This window comes from Zingiber officinale, chromosome 9B (assembly GCF_018446385.1).
Source record: "Zingiber officinale cultivar Zhangliang chromosome 9B, Zo_v1.1, whole genome shotgun sequence".
Classification (NCBI taxonomy): Eukaryota; Viridiplantae; Streptophyta; class Magnoliopsida; order Zingiberales; family Zingiberaceae; genus Zingiber; species Zingiber officinale.
The window spans coordinates 37,818,384-37,838,751 of NC_056003.1; positions in this window are offsets into that span (position 1 = coordinate 37,818,384).

The window sequence follows — 20,368 nt, forward strand, 5'->3', positions numbered from 1 at the left end:
CAAATTGACGTTGTATGTGGAAATACTGAGTTAAGAATTGAACTAAGGCTCGATGAGATGGACGACGTCAGAAGACCCAACACGGGAGATAGTGATAAATCAAATGTCATCGCCATGATGACGGAGTAGTTCAACAAACTAGTGGCGATCACCGTGCAAGCGATGCTTCAAGCGCAACCTCAACCGTCGACACCAAAGGGACTCATCCCCCAAATGAACACTCATCTCGACCTATTGAGGCCTCACCAACATTGCAGCAAAGGTCGGCTTGGCTAGGGGAAATCCCTAAAGAGGCGTTCCATACCCCAGTTGATATTTCCAATATAAGAGAGAAATATTTAGGGTCTTTATGGGAAACTCTTCGTCGAAGTCCCCCAACAAAAAAAATATGTATTTTAGGCAAGGTACAAGACACTCGAGGCCCTCCCTTCTCGCTAGCTATCCTTAAAGATGAGCTACATAAACATTTTCAAGCTCTACAAATTGAAGAGTATAGCAGCACAATGGATCCTAAAGACCACATTTGTAAGTTTGAAAATGCCTCTTTATTGCGCCAGTATGCAAATGGAGTTAAATGTCGGGTCTTCTTGATGACTCTATCAGGTTCGACACAGAGATGGTTCAATCACCTTTCAACAATTTCCATCCATTCTTTCGAAGATTTCAAGATGGTATTCTTGAGGCGTTTTGCTACTAGTCAAAGATATCAAAATACCCCTCATGATTTATTCGCTCTTAGACAGAAGTCCAAAGAACCTTTAAAAGAGTACTTATAGAAGTTCAATTGGGTAGTCATGGATACACCTTTAGTCACTCCTAAAATACAAGTCAGTGCATGTTCACAAGGTAATTGACGAGGATTTCTTTAGATCCCTGATGAAAAAAACCTTGGTCGATTTTGATGGGTTACAAGCTTGGGCTTTGAAATACGTCCAAGTGGAAGATGTCAGCTGACTAAAAGAAAAGAAGAACCAGCTTAGGCCTCATCGTCTGATCAATCAGATCGAAAGGCGACCCTTCCTCCTTTACGAAATCAGGATTTCATGAATCGCAAAGAAGTGAAAGTTGTGCAAACTATGGAGAGTACCCCTACTAGTAGGCCAAGTTAGGAGTTTATGATGGAACCTTATTGTGATTTTCACGTGTCGAAACTCACTTCACTCGGGAATGCCAATAATATGCCCATGAACTTCAACTCATAGCTGATCAAAGAAAGGTGGGTCATACTCAATTGGCCAGGAGGTCTACTGAACCCTACCACCATCCATAGAATGGTGAGCATAAGACGGATGCAGGACGGGGGTCCGTGGCATCGGTCTCATTCTCCTGAGCATGCTCATGTCGATATTCGGCTACAACAAAAATCATACTAAGAGAAAAACGATGGCAAGAAGGGCAAAGGGAAAGATCCTTTAGGGTTGATTAACATGATTTCTAAAGGGCCAACGAACGGTGACTCCACTCAGGCTCAGAAGGTTCATGGTCACCAACTAGAGAACTATGGGGTTGGCTCGGGTCAGAGTACGGCCGAGGGTCCCACAATTAATTTTGACCCTAGTGATCTAAAAGAAGTGGAGATTCCTCACGAGGATACTTTGGTAATCCAGACCCTTATAGCAAATTATATAATAAAAGGATATTCATAGATACCGATAGCTCTGTCAACATTATTTTCAAGGATGCCTTCGATCAATTACAACTATATGGGAAAGAAATGTACCCCATGAACACCTCTTTATTTGGGTTTACCGGACACCAAGTATAACTCATGGGGCAGATTCACCTTTCTCTTTCTTTAGGAGAAGAACCGAGAAGGAGAACTAGAGACACGCATTTTTTGTGGTAGAAACGGAGTCAGCCTATAATGTTATATTAGGGAGACCGGCGTTAAACGCTTTTAAGACCATTGTCTCCATCTTTCATCAAAAATTGAAGTTCCTAGTGGATAATCAAATTGGGAGATTAAGGGAAGTTATTTGGAGGCTTGAAAATGCTACGTTAATGTAATCTTGATGGATTCTTGAAAAGTCTGTCGCACTTATAACACTTTGTTTCAGATTACCAAAGAGATATCAATAACTCGATCCAAGGAGGATTATCAAGATGTGCAAATTCACCCGACTCAAATTGGAGGAGTTGTCAAAGTGAGCAGTATTCAGCTCATGAAATCACTTCTCAATTATTGCTTGGGCAGCTTGTATCACTTGGCGCATAGATTCCAAGACCCTTCATAGTTCACTCTAAACTCTTGCCAAAGTTGCTTCTACTTCGCTGCGGGTTGATTCCGACCCATGTAGTCGATCCTCAGCCAAATCTTTGTTGGATCTAGCCTCCTCCCAAGTGGCTGTTAGTTCCACCTCTTGGAGTTTAAGCCTTTTTTAGCAGACTTCCAATTCATCGTTAGCAGTTTTAACCTCTGCTATGACCGCCTCAAGTTTGGCTTGCTTTTTGGGCACTAGGACTTTTAGCTTTCTTATCTTCTTTCGTTGCTTCTTTAGTTTCGACTCTGACTCCTGTTGATACAATCTGACCTGGCTGTTATTTTGATGTTGACACTGATTTAAGTTTGTATCAGATATTAATTAAACTCAGACTGATTGATGATCAAGGTTGATCATGAGGAGAGGAAAAGTCCAAGTACGGATACTTGGCACGCAAAGTCGGAGAGGGCTCGGCAGCTCGTTCTCCGGACTAGGTCAGAGAGGGCTCGGTAGCTCGTTCTCTGGACCGAACGAAGTCGGAGAGGGCTCGGCAGCTCGTTCTCCGGACTAGGTCAGAGAGGGCTCGGTAGCTCGTTCTCTGGACCGGACGAAGTCGGAGAGGGCTCGGCAGCTCGTTCTCCAGACTAGGTCAGAGAGGGCTTGATAGCTCGTTCTCTGGGCCACGAAGATGTTAGGGTTTAGGGCTGGGAGGCTCTAAAACTAATACAAGGACATTGGATCGGTCTGTTGACCGATCCAGTGATACTCTGGTTGTCTGGATCGGTCGGCAGACCGATCCAGTGATACATGAGTCACCTGATCGGTCTCGTGACCGATCAGTGACCTGAAAGTCTCGTGGGTTATCGATCGATGCGGGGACCGATCAACTGAAGCATACATGGGTTATCTGATCGGTCTGGTGATCGAAAGAAGCGATCAGAAACGCCGGGACTCAAAGCGAGAGGGGATCGGTGCGTGGACCGATCCACATACGATCGGTCCACGCCGATCGACTCTTCCGACCGATCATGATGAGTCCCGATCGGTCAGAGCTATGGATCGATCTGACCGATCCACAACATGTCGTTTGTGTCTGCTGCTTCTCTGATATTTCTGATACACTTCTGATTCACTTCTGATTCACCTGATCAAATCATCTGCTGTGAGATTTTTAAGTTGCAGGTTGCAGGTATCGTGCCATTGGTTAATTTCAAATGAAGCTCCATCTAGAAGAATAAGAACAAGCGCCCTTTATGCTGTATTTCACTGCAAGTGATGCATTTCGAGCTTCAACGTTCACTGGCCACGATCAGTTGGACTCTTGCTCATTGGTTCGAGCTCAGAGACACCAGTGAAGACCATGAATGGTATTGGTGTGAGTTCAGAGAACCAGATGAGAAGGAAGAGTGATTGGCGACGCCTGAGTTGGTTGCAGCGATTCAACACAGGTGACAGTGATTCGGGACAGTGAGAAAGCAGAATAAGAAGGAGGAAGAAGAGAGGTTTGCGAAGGTTCTGGAAAAACTCTCTGTCGATCAAGAGGCTGTGTGTGTTGTTGAGCTCTTGGCTGATTCCTTCTATCTTTGCATTTTTGCTTCGTGGCTGTAAGTTCATCTGTTCAATCCTTTAGCCACTGAACTCTGTGAGTAATTGTGCTTCACTTTCAAATCTATTTTGTGATCTTTGTGGAGAGGTTCCTCCACCGAGAAGGAGAAACATTTAGCTGGAATTTGTCCGGGGTGTGATCTACCGAACGATCAAGGGATCGTCCACCTTACGGACACGCCGAGGAGTAGGGGCAAGTTATCCCTGAACCTCGTACATACTTGTGTAAGCTGTGAGTTGTGCTTCTTTCCTTGCATCAGTTTTATTCTTGTTTATTTCCGCTGTGCTAACAAGCTTTTGTGAGGAATTGATTGAGTTTTTAGTGGAGGCTATTCACACCCCCCTCTCTAGCCATCCGAAGATCCTAACAAGTGGTATCAGAGCGAGGCGCTCTTCATCCGGATTAACACCCTAAAGAGCAAGAAGATGGCTATGAATGAAGGTTTTAGTACCAATCGCCCACCCTACTTCGATGGAGCATATTTCCAATATTGGAAGAGTCGTATGGAGTATTATCTCAAGACCGACATCTCCATGTGGTTCTCAGTCAAGGAAGGTTTCACACCACCGAAGGATGAAGAAGGTAAGGAACTAGAGTCGTCAAGGTGGTCCGCCGAGCAAACTCGCAAAGGACAAGCCGATGCCAAGGCGGTGGTCACCCTACAATGTGGAATAGCCAAAGATCAGCTTGTCAAGGTAGGTCCATTTGTGAGTGCAAAGGATTTGTGGAACAAGCTCATCGAGCTCCAAGAAGGAACTCGAGACTCTCGGATCGCCAAGAGAGACTTGTTCCTAAACCAACTACAAAATCTCACCATGAAGAAGAGCGAAACGGTAAGTGAACTACAAGGAAGGTTCAAGGAGATCATCAATGGTCTTCATTCCGTGGATGAACGCGTAGAAAATCGCGATCTCGTAAGGTACGCTCTCAAAGCTTTTCCAAGGAATGCCTTGTGGTCATCTATGGTAGATGCCTACAAGGTCTCCAAGGACCTCTCAATTGTTAAATTAGATGAATTCTTTTGTGAAATGGAACTTCATGAGCTTGCTAACAAGGGTCAAAAAGAGAAAGGTATTGCTTTAGTTGCAGAAGAAAAGAGCAAGGATGGAAGGAGGAAGAAAGAAAAGAAGAAGGAGAAAGAAATCCCTACATCCTCATCCTCCTCTGAGTCCGATGATGAAGGAGGATCATCATCAAGCGAGATGGCCAACTTCGTGAGAAGAATCATGAGAAGGAGCCGAAGATACAAAGGGAAAGGTAAGTCTATTGATCAAAATATTGATAAGACTAACGTTACTTGTTATGAGTGTAGCAAGAAAGGACACTATCGGAGCGAGTGTCCGAAACTCAAGAAGAAGGAAGAAAGGGCCAAGAAGAAGAAAGCTCTCAAAGCTTCTTGGGATGAATCCTCCTCAAGCTCATCGGAGGAAGAGAAGGAGAAAAGCACTCGTCAATTAGCACTCATGGCAAGGGAGGAATCGGACTCCGGAAGTGACACATCAGCCGCGGCTTCATCATCTTCGGATGATGAAGAGGTAACCTCTCCACATTTAGAAAAATGCTATAAGACTATTGCTCATTTATCTACACTGCTTAAGAAATCAAAAACTGAAATCAAATTATTAAAAGAAGAAGCAGAACACTTGAAGACTCTTAGGGAAGATGAGGTTGATGACCTTCATCAAGAGCTTCTTGAGGATGAAAATAATGCCCTAAAGAGTGAAGTTGAGAAACTCAAGAAAATGCTTGAGAAATTCTCAACTAGCTCTAAGACCTTAGATATGATTCTAAATGCCCAAAGGGCGGTCTACAACAAGGCTGGATTAGGATACCAACCTAAGGAGTCTAGTTTCATTTCCTTAGTGTCTAGAACCCAATTTCATAGATCACATGCTTCTAGGGTTCATGAGACTAGGAAGGGTGTGACCAAGGCATGGGTTCCTAGGTCTTTCATTGTAGATGCATTAGGTCCCAAGATTTGGGTACCTAAAACATCTATCTTTCGTGTCTTGTAGGCATTTGTCAAGGGGGAGCATCTCTCAACTTGGTTTGTTGATAGTGGATGCTCCAAGCACATGACCGGGGACAAGTCACTTGTTACCACCCTTCAAAATAAAAATAGAGGTAATGTGTCTTTTGGTAATAATGGTAGCCTTAAGGTTATAGGAGTTGGAGATATTCAAATATCCGAATGTCTCCAAATAAAAAATGTCCTTCTAGTCAAGGGGATTGTTGGAGCAATCTGGGTACCCTAGGTTTTGATGTTTGGGCAAAGGTTTAAGTTAGGTTTATTGTTGTATTTGATATGCATTGTGAGTGTGCAGGATACAGGTACAACAAGGAAAGTCCAAGGGTGAGTCTTGGCGGTGTAAGTCCAAGCATGTAGTCTTGGCAACGTAAGTCCAAGTGTGATCTTGGCAAAGGAGGAAAGTCCAAGGATGAGTCTTGGCGGTGTAAGTCCAAGCATGTAGTCTTGGCAACGTAAGTCCAAGTGTGACTTGGCAATGGATGAAGTCCCAGAGGCGCGACCTCTTGGCAAAGAAAGACCTGACAACAATGACAAGGCTGATGGAAGCTCCAGAAGGCAAGACGTGAAGGATGGGGAGGCATCCGAGGGACGCAAGGCTGATGGAGGAGGCTAGAAGGCTAGGTCTAGGTTGGTCGGGGCAGGGACGAGTGCTGAGAGATTGTACTCGGAATAAAATACCAGAATTAGGGTTTACTATAGCAGTACTGTAGCGTCACTGTAGCAGTACTGTAGCGTCACTGTAGCAGTACTGTAGCGTCACTGTAGCAGTACTGTAGCAGTCGACTGGCAGCGAACAGAATGTGTGAAATCGAGCCGTTGGGGTGTAACGGTCGAATTTCCACAGAGGGCAGACGACTGCATGTTTTAGCAGTCGACTGGTAGGCGGGGTTTTCAACCCGCGGGCTATAAAACCAAAGCTTGGGAGCTTGGTTTGACTTGACGAAATTAGACTTGGTTAAGGTCTAATTAGTAGTCTACAAGTGCTCAAGAGTTTTCCTTGTGTCCAAGAGGTCTTGGTGAGTTTGTGGTGAGGTTTCTCCACCCACAAGGAGTTTGAGCTAGCCGGAGGTCTTCCGGGGAGTAATCCACCGACGGATAGGGATCGTCCACCTTACGGACACGCCGTGGAGTAGGAGCTTTATCTCCGAACCACGTAAATGATCATGTAGCTTGGTTTGCATTCTTTCTTATCTTGTATTTTGTTTAGCTTGTTTATTTTTGTATATTCCGCTGCGCAAGCTAACAACGTAGGAAGCGAACGATTTGGGTGAGCCGCTATTCACCCCCCTCTAGCGGGCACATCGGTCCTAACAGGGATGACCTTTAATCTCCTAAGTGTCAGCCAATTGTGTGATACGGGTTTCACAATTGAGTTTCATTCAAGTCAATGTCTGGTCAAACACATTGACACATTTGACACGGTACTAGTAGGCACAAGGATAGATAACATTTACCAAGTATCCTTTAAAAGTGCTACTAATACCTCTGCTAAGTGTTTCATGACAAAAGAAGAAGAATCATGGCTGTGGCATAGAAGGTTGGCCCACGTAAACATGAAGAACATTCGAAAGCTGGTCAACAAAGGATTAGTGCGAGACTTACCAAGCATCAAGTATCTAAAGACAAAATTATGTGATGCATGTCAAAAGGGTAAGCAAACAAAAGCGGCTCATAAATGTAAAAGCGCTGTAAGTACATCTACTGCTTTAGATTTATTGCATATGGATTTGTTTGATTGCAGTAATGTTATTTCATTGAATGGGAGTAGATACTGTTTAGTGATCATTGATGATTTTACTAGATATACATGAACATTCTTTTTGAAAAATAAGGATCAAACCATAGATGTTTTTGTTTCTTTTTGTAGAAGAACTGAAAATGAAAAATCAATAACAATTAAAACAATTAGAAGTGATCATGGTGGAGAATTTCAAAATCATAGATTTTTAGAATTTTGTCAAGAAAAAGGATATAGGCATGAGTTCTCTACTCCAAGGACCCCACAACAAAATGGGGTTGTAGAGAGAAAGAACCGAGTCTTGCAAGAGGTTGCACGAAGCATGCTCAATGAGTACTCATTACCGAGCTACTTATGGGCTGAAGCGGTAAATACCGCTTGCTATGTGCAAAACCGAGTTTTGATACATAGGTTTTTAGGAAAGACTCCCCATGAACTTTGGTTTGGGAAACCCCCTACAATTAAACATCTTAGGGTGTTTGGTTGTAAGGTGTTTATCTTGAACACCAAGGATCATCTTGGAAAGTTCACGGCTAAGGCTGACGAAGGGATACTAGTTGGGTATTCTCTCACCAGCAAAGCCTATCGAGTCTACAACAATAGGACTAAGTTGATTGAAGAGTCCTCGGATGTAGCATTTGAAGAAATCCCTAAATCAAATGATCAATTAAGGGATGTAAGAAAAATTCAATTTGAACTTAGAAATCTAAGTTTAAATGATCAAACGTAGAAAGAGTCGAGGCTGACTTCGATGACGATGAGCAAAGGCAAGAGAGGGCTCAATCTGATCCTTTACCTGATACTGAGCCCTTGCCTGTGTCTAGTGAGATCACTCATGAGGCACCGTCAACACCAAGGCAATCTAGGATAGCCTCTAGTCATCCCCAAGACCAGATTGTGGGAGACATTCAACAAGGGGTTAGGACTAGATCATTCTTTAGAAATGAGTCTAATGAGGTCGCTTTGATCTCAGAAATTGAACCAAAATTAGTTGATGAGGCATTGCACGATCCTGATTGGATCATAGCTATGCAAGATGAGTTAGGTCAATTTGAAAGGAGCCAAGTGTGAGACTTAGTTCCTAGACCTAAGAAGACCACCATTATTGGAACCAAATGGGTCTTCAAAAATAAGTTAAACCAAAAGGGAGAAGTAGTAAGAAACAAGGCAAGACTTGTAGCCAAGGGCTATAGTCAAGTCGAAGGCCTCGATTATGATGAGACTTATGCTCCCGTGGCTCGATTAGAGTCCATTCGTTTAATGCTAGCTTTTGCTGCACATAGAGGTTTCAAGCTCTATCAAATGGACGTCAAATTAGCCTTCTTAAATGGGTTCATTAAAGAAGAGGTCTATGTTGAACAACCACCGGGGTTTGTGAATACCGAAGTTCCAAACCACGTGTACAAGCTCAAGAAAGCTCTTTATGGGCTTAAACAAGCACCTCGAGCTTGGTACGAAAGGTTGTCAACTTACCTATTAGAAAAGGGAGAGGTCAAATAGACCCAGCACTATTTCTGCGTAGAGATGGTGAAAACATATTTGTAGCCCAGGTGTATGTCGATGACATAATTTGTGGCTCAAATAACAAGGGTTATTTGAATGAATTTATCACTCACATGGAAAGTGAGTTTGAGATGAGTCTGGTGGGAGAATTGACATTCTTCCTTGGACTTGAAATCAAACAAACTCGAGATGACATTTATGTCCATCAAACAAAATATACTCAAGAGATGCTCAAGAAATTCAAAATGAGTGACTCTAAGGAAGTATCCACTCCAATGGCGACAAACACTCGCCTTGACAATGATGAGAGTGGAAAACCAGTTGATCTAACGCAATATAGAAGCATGATTGGTAGTCTTCTATATCTCACAGCTAGTAGGCCGGACATACTTTTTGCTGTGGGCATGTGCGCTAGATATCAAGTCTGTGCTAAGGAATCTCATTTAATTGCAGTTAAGAGAATTCTGAGATACCTTAAGGGCACAATTCGAGTAGGTCTATGGTACCCTCGCACGGAGTCTTTTGACTTGATAGGTTATACCGACTCCGATTACGCTAGGTGCAAATTGGATCGGAAAAGCACTAGTGGGGGTTGCCAATTTTTAGGTTCATCATTAGTTAGTTGGTCAAGTCAGAAGCAACATTGTGTTGCTCTCTCCACGACCGAGACTGAATACATTGCCATGGGAGAGAGTGTATCACAATTGTTGTGTATGATCCATACTCTAGAAGATTATGGACTTTCGTATAAGGGAGTGCAAGTGTTGTGTGACAACATCAGCACAATAAACCTAACAAAAAACCCAGTCCATCATTCAAGGACCAAACATATTGAAGTGCGTCACCACTTCATTAGAGATCACGTAGGTAGGGGAGACATTGCACTCACCTATGTTGAGTCAAAGTCAAACCTAGCCGATATTTTCACCAAATCTCTTCCGGAAAATGAATTTAGTCATTTGAGGAGAGAATTGGGAATGTGTTTGGCTTAATAGGCCATTAGGACCCTATCATGATCAATAAGAACAATTTAAACAACAAGAGAAATAGGGAAATTAATTTGGGCAACTTGGGAACATCTCACACAAACTATAAGGTTTAACAAATGATTTTTGTTTGCTAGAAATGCGGTGAGATGCTAGGATCAGCCGAATTATTCAAAATGTATCATGTATCCCTTGAATAATTAGGTTGAAGAGACATAAATTGAGTATGGGGAAGACCATTACATAATTTATGTGTATTTGGTTCCTAGATCTTACTCATATATTCCAACCAAGGAAACTTGGTTGGACCTTTACCTAGAAATTATGAAACTTTGGTTGATGGACCGTTTGATACACTTGAACGATGCTTTTCATGATTTTGATTGATACTAGGACAAGTCCTTGAAAGAATGATAGCAAGTTAGTTATATTTTGACAAACTTGAAACTGAACATAACAAAGGTCAAAAATTTCAGCTTTCAGGCCTTAAGTTGTTTGTTTTCTAAATGTCTGCAACTTTAGGGCTATAAACAAGTTCAGACCATAATTTTTTAGGTAATCGTTATGCTTGTAGATCCTCCAGGTTCTAGGTTCTGAACTTAGAAGTTTTCCTAGAGAAACTTCCACGAACTATCGAACATCTCTATGAATTTAAGTTACTGAAATTACTAATTTCAGTTACTGAATTTACTGGAGAGGTCTAAGTATCAGACACTGATCGGTCTACGGACCGATCAGGTCAGCCTGGCACGCAGAGCCCGCTACTGATCACTTCTGATCGGTCTACAGACCGATCAGGGAGTTCCCTGATCGGTCCGGAGACCGATCAGCGACTACTGATCGTTTCCTGATCGGTCTGCGGACCGATCAGGATGTTCCCGGATCGGTCCAGGGACCGATCAGGAGGCTCCTGATACCTCCTGATCGGACAGTCGTCCGATCATTTCATCAACTGTACACCCATCAATAAACCCTTAAATCTTCCCGATCCCTTCTTTTCCTCTTTCACGCGGAACCCTAGCCGACTCTTCCCTACACCTTCTCTTCCCTTCTCTTCTCTTTGCACGCCGGAACCCTAGCCGAAGCTCTAGCCAACAGCTCAATGGCACCAAGGTAACTCCTTACTTCTCTAGAACTTGGCATTTCGATTTCATTTCTCACCATAACTGTGGTTTTTGTTTCGGGTGGCTCCTGTGCTCATTTATTTCCCATTGTATCCCATTGTTAACTCTTAGAAAGAAACCAGTGGGTGAGGGGACCTTTAAGTCACCTGAGAAGTCGAAGTCTAAGGCTCCTTCCCGACCTCAACCTTCTGTTTCCGGGAGATTCCGGAACCACAATTTTGAGGAAGCCTTTAGACAAAGAACTTTCAAATTACTCCCTTGTAGGTCTGTAGATCGTAAATTCATGGACGAATTTTGTCCAACTGTGTCTGAAATCATTGCCTACTACAAACTTGACTCACTTGTCTACTTAGAACGGGATATCAACTATGACTTGGTCTCTGAGTTTTATAACAACCTTCATCAGACTGCTAATGATGTAAGTTATAAAACAAGAGTTGCTAAGCGGACTCTTGATTTCAGTTTCTCATCCTTCTTTGAATATCTCGATTGTCGGAGGTGTTCCGGTAATGTCTTTTCGATATTTCCTGATCTACCAGACCCCCTACCCTCACCTTTTGATGTCACACCTGACTCCGTCTATGAGTATTTCTTCAGACAACCTAGACCGGGTGGGCTTGATGAGCTAGATGTTGACTTTCCTACTTTTGCAGCCTTGAGATTATCTCCTCAAGACTACATTCTTTTTAAAATTGTCATAAACTGCCTTCTGCCTATCACATCTAAACCATTGTCTGAGATCCGACCATATCATTGCCTGATGCTTTATGGATTGCGTCGGCGTCTCGACTTTGACATCATATCTAGCATCTACTCTTCGATCATCTCCTATAGTGAGCCGAGCGGCTACACTGTTTATATGCCTTATGGGCATATAATTACAGATTGGCTCGAGACCCTTCAGATTGATGTCTCTAAGGGTAGATTAATCAAGATGGTCAGACAGGATTGCAGACTTGGGAAGCGGGCATTTTCCAAGTCTGGAATCATAGGACAAAATGGGGACGTTCGGTGGAAGGATGGGAGAGCACTAGGTGAGTTACCACGGGGACCTCCACGACAGGTTGCTCCTGTTGCTGCTCCTCCTGCTGCTGACGATGGAGAGGCCGATCCTGATCTACGCTGGCAGATCGCCGAGCTGGAGAGTCGCTTTGATCGGCACGATGAGCTGCTGGTTGCTGAGCTTCACGGGCTGCGCGTCCGGATTGATCAGTGCTACGATGATTTACGCAGTCAGCAGCGGGTGACACATCAGGCGATTATGGATTGGATGGCCAGATACCCACCTCCGCAGGATTTCCCGGGCTATCCATCCTCGAGCAGCGGCATGCCACCTCAGGGACCCACTTCTCCCGTTGATGATGCTGATACTCCTCATGATGAGGAGGCTGATTGATATACATTGTTCTATGTTGTCATTTTGACTGTCTATGTTTTGGATGTTGGTTGTTGGATATGTATGTCTGTCCTGGATACTTACTGATTTCTTCTATTTATGCTGTTTATTTTCTTTCTTTATGTTTCACTCTTTATTGGTTTTTAATATGCTGTTCATATGCCTTGTCTTCTATGTCTCTTATTTCTTTATCACTGTCTTATAATACACTTAGAGGGTGTTCTAGGTGAATTAAGAAAAAGACAGTATGGGTTAAGGGGGAGTCTTTTAAAGTTTTCTTACCTAATTCGCACCTTTTCGGTGTTTGACAAAGGGGGAGAGAATAACTAAGTTTAGAGATAAATGAAAGTTTGGCTTTAGGGGGAGGACCTTGATTCCCCTATCCTTACATGGTGTTGTATCTGTCTTAGGGGGAGGACCTTGATTCCCCTATCCTTACATGGTGTTGTATCTGTCTTAGGGGGAGGATCTTGATTCCCCTAAAATTAGGGAAATATGGAAATATGAATATTTATGATCTAAACTTAAATCGTGTTGTCAAACAACAAAAAGGGGGATATTGTTGATACAGTCTGACCTGGCTGTTGTTTTGATGTTGACACTGATTTAAGTTTGTATCAGATATTAATTAAACTCAGACTGATTGATGATCAAGGTTGATCATGAGGAGAGGAAAAGTCCAAGTACGGATACTTGGCACGCAAAGTCGGAGAGGGCTCGGCAGCTCGTTCTCCGGACTAGGTCAGAGAGGGCTCGGTAGCTCGTTCTCTGGACCGAACGAAGTCGGAGAGGGCTCGGCAGCTCGTTCTCCGGACTAGGTCAGAGAGGGCTCGGTAGCTCGTTCTCTGGACCGGACGAAGTCGGAGAGGGCTCGGTAGCTCGTTCTCCGGACTAGGTCAGAGAGGGCTCGGTAGCTCGTTCTCTGGACCGGACGAAGTCGGAGAGGGCTCGGCAGCTCGTTCTCCAGACTAGGTCAAAGAGGGCTTGATAGCTCGTTCTCTGGGCCACGAAGACGTTAGGGTTTAGGGCTGGGAGGCTCTAAAACTAACACAAGGACATTGGATCGGTCTGTTGACCGATCCAGTGATACTCTGGTTGTCTGGATCGGTCGGCAGACCGATCCAGTGATACATGAATCACCTGATCGGTCTCGTGACCGATCAGTGACCACACAGAAAGTCTCTGTGGGTTATCAGTAACCACACAGAAGCATTCTGTGGGTTATCTGATCGGTCTACAGACCGATCAGAAAGAAGCGATCAGAAACGCTGGGACTCAAAGCGAGAGGGGGGATCGGTCTGTGGACCGATCCACACATAGGCTGATCGGTCCACAGACCGATCAGACTCTTCCCGGACCGATCAGGATGAGTCCTGATCGGTCCAGAGAGCTATGGATCGGTCTGTTGACCGATCCACAACATGTCATTTGTGTCTGCTGCTTCTCTGATATTTCTGATACACTTCTGATTCACCTGATCAAATCATCTGCTGTGAGATTTTTAAGTTGCAGGTTGCAGGTATCGTGCCATTGGTTAATTTCAAATGAAGCTCTATCTAGAAGAATAAGAACAAGCGCCCTTTATGCTGTATTTCACTGCAAGTGATGCATTTCGAGCTTCAACGTTCACTGGCCGCGATCAGTTGGACTCTTGCTCATTGGTTCGAGCTCAGAGACACCAGTGAAGACCATGGATGGTATTGGTGTGAGTTCAAAGAACCATATGAGAAGGAAGAGTGATTGGCGACGCCTGAGTTGGTTGCAGCGATTCGACACAGGTGACAGTGATTTGGGACAGTGAGAAAGCAGAATAAGAAGGAGGAAGAAGAGAGGTTTGCGAAGGTTCTGGAAAAACTCTCTGTCGATCAAGAAGCTGTGTGTGTTGTTGAGCTCTTGGCTGATTCCTTCTGTCTTTGCATTTTTGCTTCGTGGCTGTAAGTTCATCTGTTCAATCCTTTAGCCACTGAACTCTGTGAGTAATTGTGCTTCACTTTCAAATCTATTTTGTGATCTTTGTGGAGAGGTTCCTCCACCGAGAAGGAGAAACATTTAGCCGGAATTTGTCCGGGGTGTGATCTACCGAACGATCAAGGGATCGTCCACCTTACGGACACGCCGAGGAGTAGGGGCAAGTTATCCCCGAACCTCGTACATACTTGTGTAAGCTGTGAGTTGTGCTTCTTTCCTTGCATCAGTTTTATTCTTGTTTATTTTCGCTGTGCTAACAAGCTTTTGTGAGGAATTGATTGAGTTTTTAGTGGAGGCTATTCACACCCCCCCTCTCTAGCCATCCGAAGATCCTAACAACTCCTTGGCTTGAGCTTCAAGGGAGTCGATTTGATTATGCGGCTAGCTAGCTTTGTATTTGGCTTGAATACTAGTTGCTTTCTTGTTAGATACAGCAATCTGAAGTTATCGAATTATAGATAATGAGGATGTGGGGTCCTCCTCCAACTCTTTCAGATGAACCAACCTTCCTTACGACAAGGAAGCTTCTGCTTTGGAGGTAGTCAGTTAAACCTCTAGTTCCTCCACATGGGCTTGCAACTCTCGGTGACCTTGCCACAACTCGGGCAGTCGTTGGCTAAAAATGGCTAATCAAGACATGTGGTTGGCTCCCATATTCAGGAGATCATTGGCTATATTTATGTAGGAAAGGCTCTCTGTTGCCACCTCACCTTCCATCCACTGCCTCGCCACGGGACCAACAAAAGTCACTTCCCAATGGAAGTCCTCGGGGGCCTCCTACACCGTGGAGACACATGGGCCAGCTGGGATAAAGCCTTCACGTAAGGGGAAGAAAGAACACCTGGCAGGAGGGCAAAATGTGTAGGACCGTTAGCACATGAGAGGGGGGGGGGGGATCACGTGATTTTGAAAACTTGTTCTTTTTTGACTTTTTAAAATAAGTGTGAGTACACGACAAAATAAAACTAAGTATAAAAGCGAAAAATATAACATGATCGATTTTTTACTTGGTTCAGAGTCTCGGCAACTCCTACTCCAAGACTCAAGCCCCTTGGACCTATCGACGAATAATTCACTAAAATTTTCTATCAGTAAACTCTCGATAGAGTAATCAAGTACAAATAAAAAAAAATGTAACACCCTACACTTCCTTTGAACAATAAAATAAATGACACTAAATAAACTTTACCAACACAAAGATGAAGAAGTTTTGAGCTCGGGTGTTGAAGTTGATTCATATGCAGTAGTTGGATGAAGCAGTGTTGTGAGACAGTAGCAGAATAAAGTTGGAGTAGTAGAATGATAGTGAATAAGTGTAAAAGTTGATTTCTGAAGTTGTTGGTTGAAACTCCTTTTATAGGTATTTTCGGGCACCTGAACCACCCCGGGTGCCTAGATCAAGACCTATCTGATCTTGCTTCATTGTTGAATTATCCATTTTTGGGCTCTTGGACCACCTCTGGGCACCTGGATCGTATTCGAAATACAATCAAAGTCCCACATTAAAAATATATAGAAAAGATCATGGATTTATAAGATAAAGATATCTTTATTGATATGAGGCATTTTATATAGAGCCCAAAAATAAAATCATGAGGGCTTAGGCCCAAAGTAGATAATATCATGCCATTATAGAGATATTGCCCGAACTATGAGAATAATTGTGGTCCTTCATTATGAGGGTTTATCCTTAAAATGGATAATATTATGTCATTGTGGAAATATCTAAATTTCTTTTGGTCCTAATAGATCATTGATGTAGCTACACATCGGTGAAGCTCTATCTGGTAGCCTTTATCCACTCTCAAGTGCCTAGACCAACCTCAGGCGCCTGGAGGCTAACGTGTATTGGCCAATCAAAGTGTACCAACTCATCTGCATAAGTTGCTGGGTTCAGGCCAATCTAGACTTCTATACCCAGACCTCCAGGCACCTGGACCCTACCCAAGCTCCTAGAAATCCTTTTTCCAGTTTTCACTTTCTTGCACCACAGAATTAGCACAACAAATATAATATGAACAAATAAATATTTTGACAGTCTTAGGATTGTTCGATCTTGACTTCGGTTTCACTAAAATAATAAGTCGGACCGACATTTGAATTAATATAATAGATATAAAATAGTAAAGTAAAATAGTGTTAGCAGTATTAAGAATTCGCTGATTTGGTCGACCGTGCGTGATCGACTGGAAACCAGTCGATCACACATGCTTGGAGTTTCCTCCTCCAAGACTTCTCATTACCTAGGGTTACCTAATTTCACTCACTAGGACGCCCATTGTCTTACTTCACTCACCAGGACTTCCACCACCTAACTTTACTCACTATGACCTATTTTCACTTACTAGGACTTTCATTATCTGGCTTCACTTACCAAGACTTCCACCACCTATCTTTACTCACTAGGACTTCCATTGCCTAACTTTACTCACCAAGGCTTCCACCACCTATCTTCACTTACTAGGATCTAGCTTCACTCACTAGGACTTCCACTACCCAGCTTCACTCACTAAGACTTTCTCTTGCCTAAGCTCCAATTAGAATTAGTCACTTAGTAAACTTCTCACCTACCTAACCTTCAGTTAGGACTTACCCTTGCCTAAAATCCAACTAAGATTAGTCACTTAGTAAACTTCTCACCTGCCTAACTTTTGCTAGTCATCTTGTCTTAACTAGACTTTACTCTTCCAAATATCAAGTTCTATTTGGATTAACCCTTAGTCAATCTAACCCGACATTGGTATATTGTTAAATATTGAAACCCTAAAGGTCGATTGTACCAACACGATGTGCTGGCACCGGGATCTCCTTGTGAGGAGATCAGACTTGGTGTTTGCGTGGCAATAGGAGCAGGCGAAAGTGAAGTACTGAACTTATCGAGGCTCCTGCAGGCACAAGCAGAGGCTGCATCGACAATGGTGGAGGACCAACAAGTAGAATCTTGCCTCAAGAATTATAGGAGTCAGGGGATGGCGAGTCCCGAGCTGACAAGGAGGATCACTGAGTGATCACAGGGGAACGGGTCCTCTTCTGAGTTACGGGAAGAGGGGTTCCGGATTCTCCGAATGGCACCGATTCAAGTATTGCGAGGGCTAGAATTGCCTCCTGTAGAACTGATTTGACAAAGGTATTTCCCCTTCTGGGGGTGTTGGATCGACGCTCATCGAGGCTGTGGGAGGAGCTTTGGCTAAAGCAGATACTTGAGTGGACTGAGCACCCACAGGGATTTCCACCTTAATTAAATGATTTCAACACTGCGAGTCTCCAGTCAGCCTGAGGGCATTCTCGAAAGTGGACTTCAATATGGTGGATGCTACAACAAGGGAGATATTTTTAATTAGCAAACAAAACTCAAGGAAACGAGCAAGGTTTACCAAAAAAAGGTGAAGAGGTGTTGGAAGGGGCCTTAGCCCGAACATATGGAGTAACCCCTCTTCAATTAGAGAAGTGTTGTTGAATTTGAAGTCTTGCAAGCGTTCGGATACTCGGAAATAACCGTGCTCCAAGTGGAGGTCCTTATGGAAGGAGGTGTAGGCAGATCCCGCTACCATAAGGTGGGCCAAGATACCAAAACCGGAGGACGAATGAAGAAAAATTGGGGTTTCCACCCCTTATGGAATTAGGGAAGGCCCTTAATCAAACCGTGACCTATCCAGGAAGAGAAGAAGAATACCCTATCATCCATCTTGTGATAAAAAAATCAACGGAATAATCAAGCAAACAAGGGAATTCGATATAGACGGAACAAGATGGCTAGCCTGGTTAAAATCTAGAAGGAGTTAGGTCTGTGTACCCACCATGTGCTTAATGCCTGCATACCTATATTTACCTCCCTACATATCCGTAAGGTCAGTACTAAGGGGGTCATTAAGGTAGGGTCATTAAAAGAATTCATCCTCAAATTTAAATTAATGTTAGATGGTCATCTAGTACAAAATCAATAAAATATACTAATAATTGTTGTATTTCTACTTATAGATCAAGATCTAATAAGACTTCCTTACTAAAAGTTTGATATATGACATTATCATGTTCAAGATTCTTAACCATTGACATTCTAGCAAGTAAGCTTGATGTATAAGTTGAATGATTTGAAATGGGAACTATTATTTTGTTCGAGTTCACAATGGTGGATATTTTTTCTTCCTCCTTCAGTAGTACCAAAGAAGGACATTTAGCATCCTCATGGGGTGCTCCCTAATCTACTTCCACTTCTTAGTCAATTTGACGATCGACTATAAATTGATCCGTGATCTACTAATACTAAATTTATTGGCGATCGACTATGCATGTATTCTTGATTTCAGTGTATTTACTTCCCTCCCTAATCTACTTGATTAATTTTTTTAAAATTTATCAAAATTACTCAAGACGTTAAAATCACCGAAAACCTATTGTAGCTAACCATTTTAACTAAGTTATGAAGACTTTCTTTTACATAAAAATATTCTATCTTTCACTAAGTTGAAGCGGTTTATTTTAAAACGTTGTAATAGTTAGGAATAAAGATGATTGTGACTGTATTAAAATGATGTTATTTAAGTTTAAATAATTTTATCAAGTTATAATAAGTTTTTTTATATATAAAAAGTGTTGTAGGTATTATATATATGATAAAGTTGAATTGATTTATTGTAACAATTGAAATAAGAGCATTTTCAGTATATAAAAAAAATATAATAGAGCGTGTTTTTTGGATGATTCTGATAACCAAGTGGACTCCAATCTTTTCATTACATATAATTAAAAATCATAATTTAAAAAAGAAACATATTTCTCTTCTTCCCGCCATGCATAATTAGAGAGGTTACTTTTATGAATGACAATTATATAATATAACATTTTTTATCATATAAAAGATAGATGCAAACACTAGTATTTCAATAATTTTTACAAGCAAACAATCTGCAAAGTAGTGGTCCATGCTCAGAATTGAGGAGAAATGACATGAACTACTAAGAAACTCCTTCAGAAGACGCTGATGTTTGAGACTACTAAGGAACAGGCCCGGCCCAGAGGCCGGGCGGTCCTGGGCGTCTGCCCAGGGCCCAATATTTTGGGGGGCCCAAAATTTATAAATAAGTAATATATATATATATATATATATATATATATATATATATATATATATATATATATATATATATATATTTAGGATTAGGAATTAGGTCAAGTTATTAACTTTTGCTTTTGCATCCGCCGACTTTGCTTTTCTTTTGGCTGTTGCTCGACGAATCATCCTCGCTGCAAAATCATTCATACTGATCGGCTGCTCCTTTGGCGAAATCGCTGCGAGACTGCATCTCTCTCCTACTCTCCTTCACCTCCGCCGGCCGGCGGCTGCTGCTTCGAGCGCGTCGGAGGGCCGTGCGACCGCGACAGGGAGGGGCAGCAGCCAGCAGGGAGTCCAGGACCCTCTCCGCCGGTACTCCGCTCTCCCCTAGCCTGCGGCCCTTCCGGAAACGCACCGTCCCCGCACGACTCCCAGCAGCGTCGGAGGAGCTGAAGAAGAAAACGCCGCTTCCGCCAGGGCCTGTTCAGCTTCTCGCCTGCTCCTCTGAGTCCTCTCCTCTAGGCTCTAGCGAATCGCTCTGGCTTAGTGCTCAGTGCTCACGACTGCACTTCTTGAGAGCCTTTCTGTTGCGACTTGCGAGCTGACGATTGCGCCATCTACATATCTATTCATCTTCAGACTCTACACGGTGCTGGATTTTTTGGTTAATTAGTTAATTGTTCATAGAATAGGAATTTTTTTGTTAATTAATTAATTATACATTTGGAGTTTAATGTTGACTTAATTGTTAAATTAATAAACAG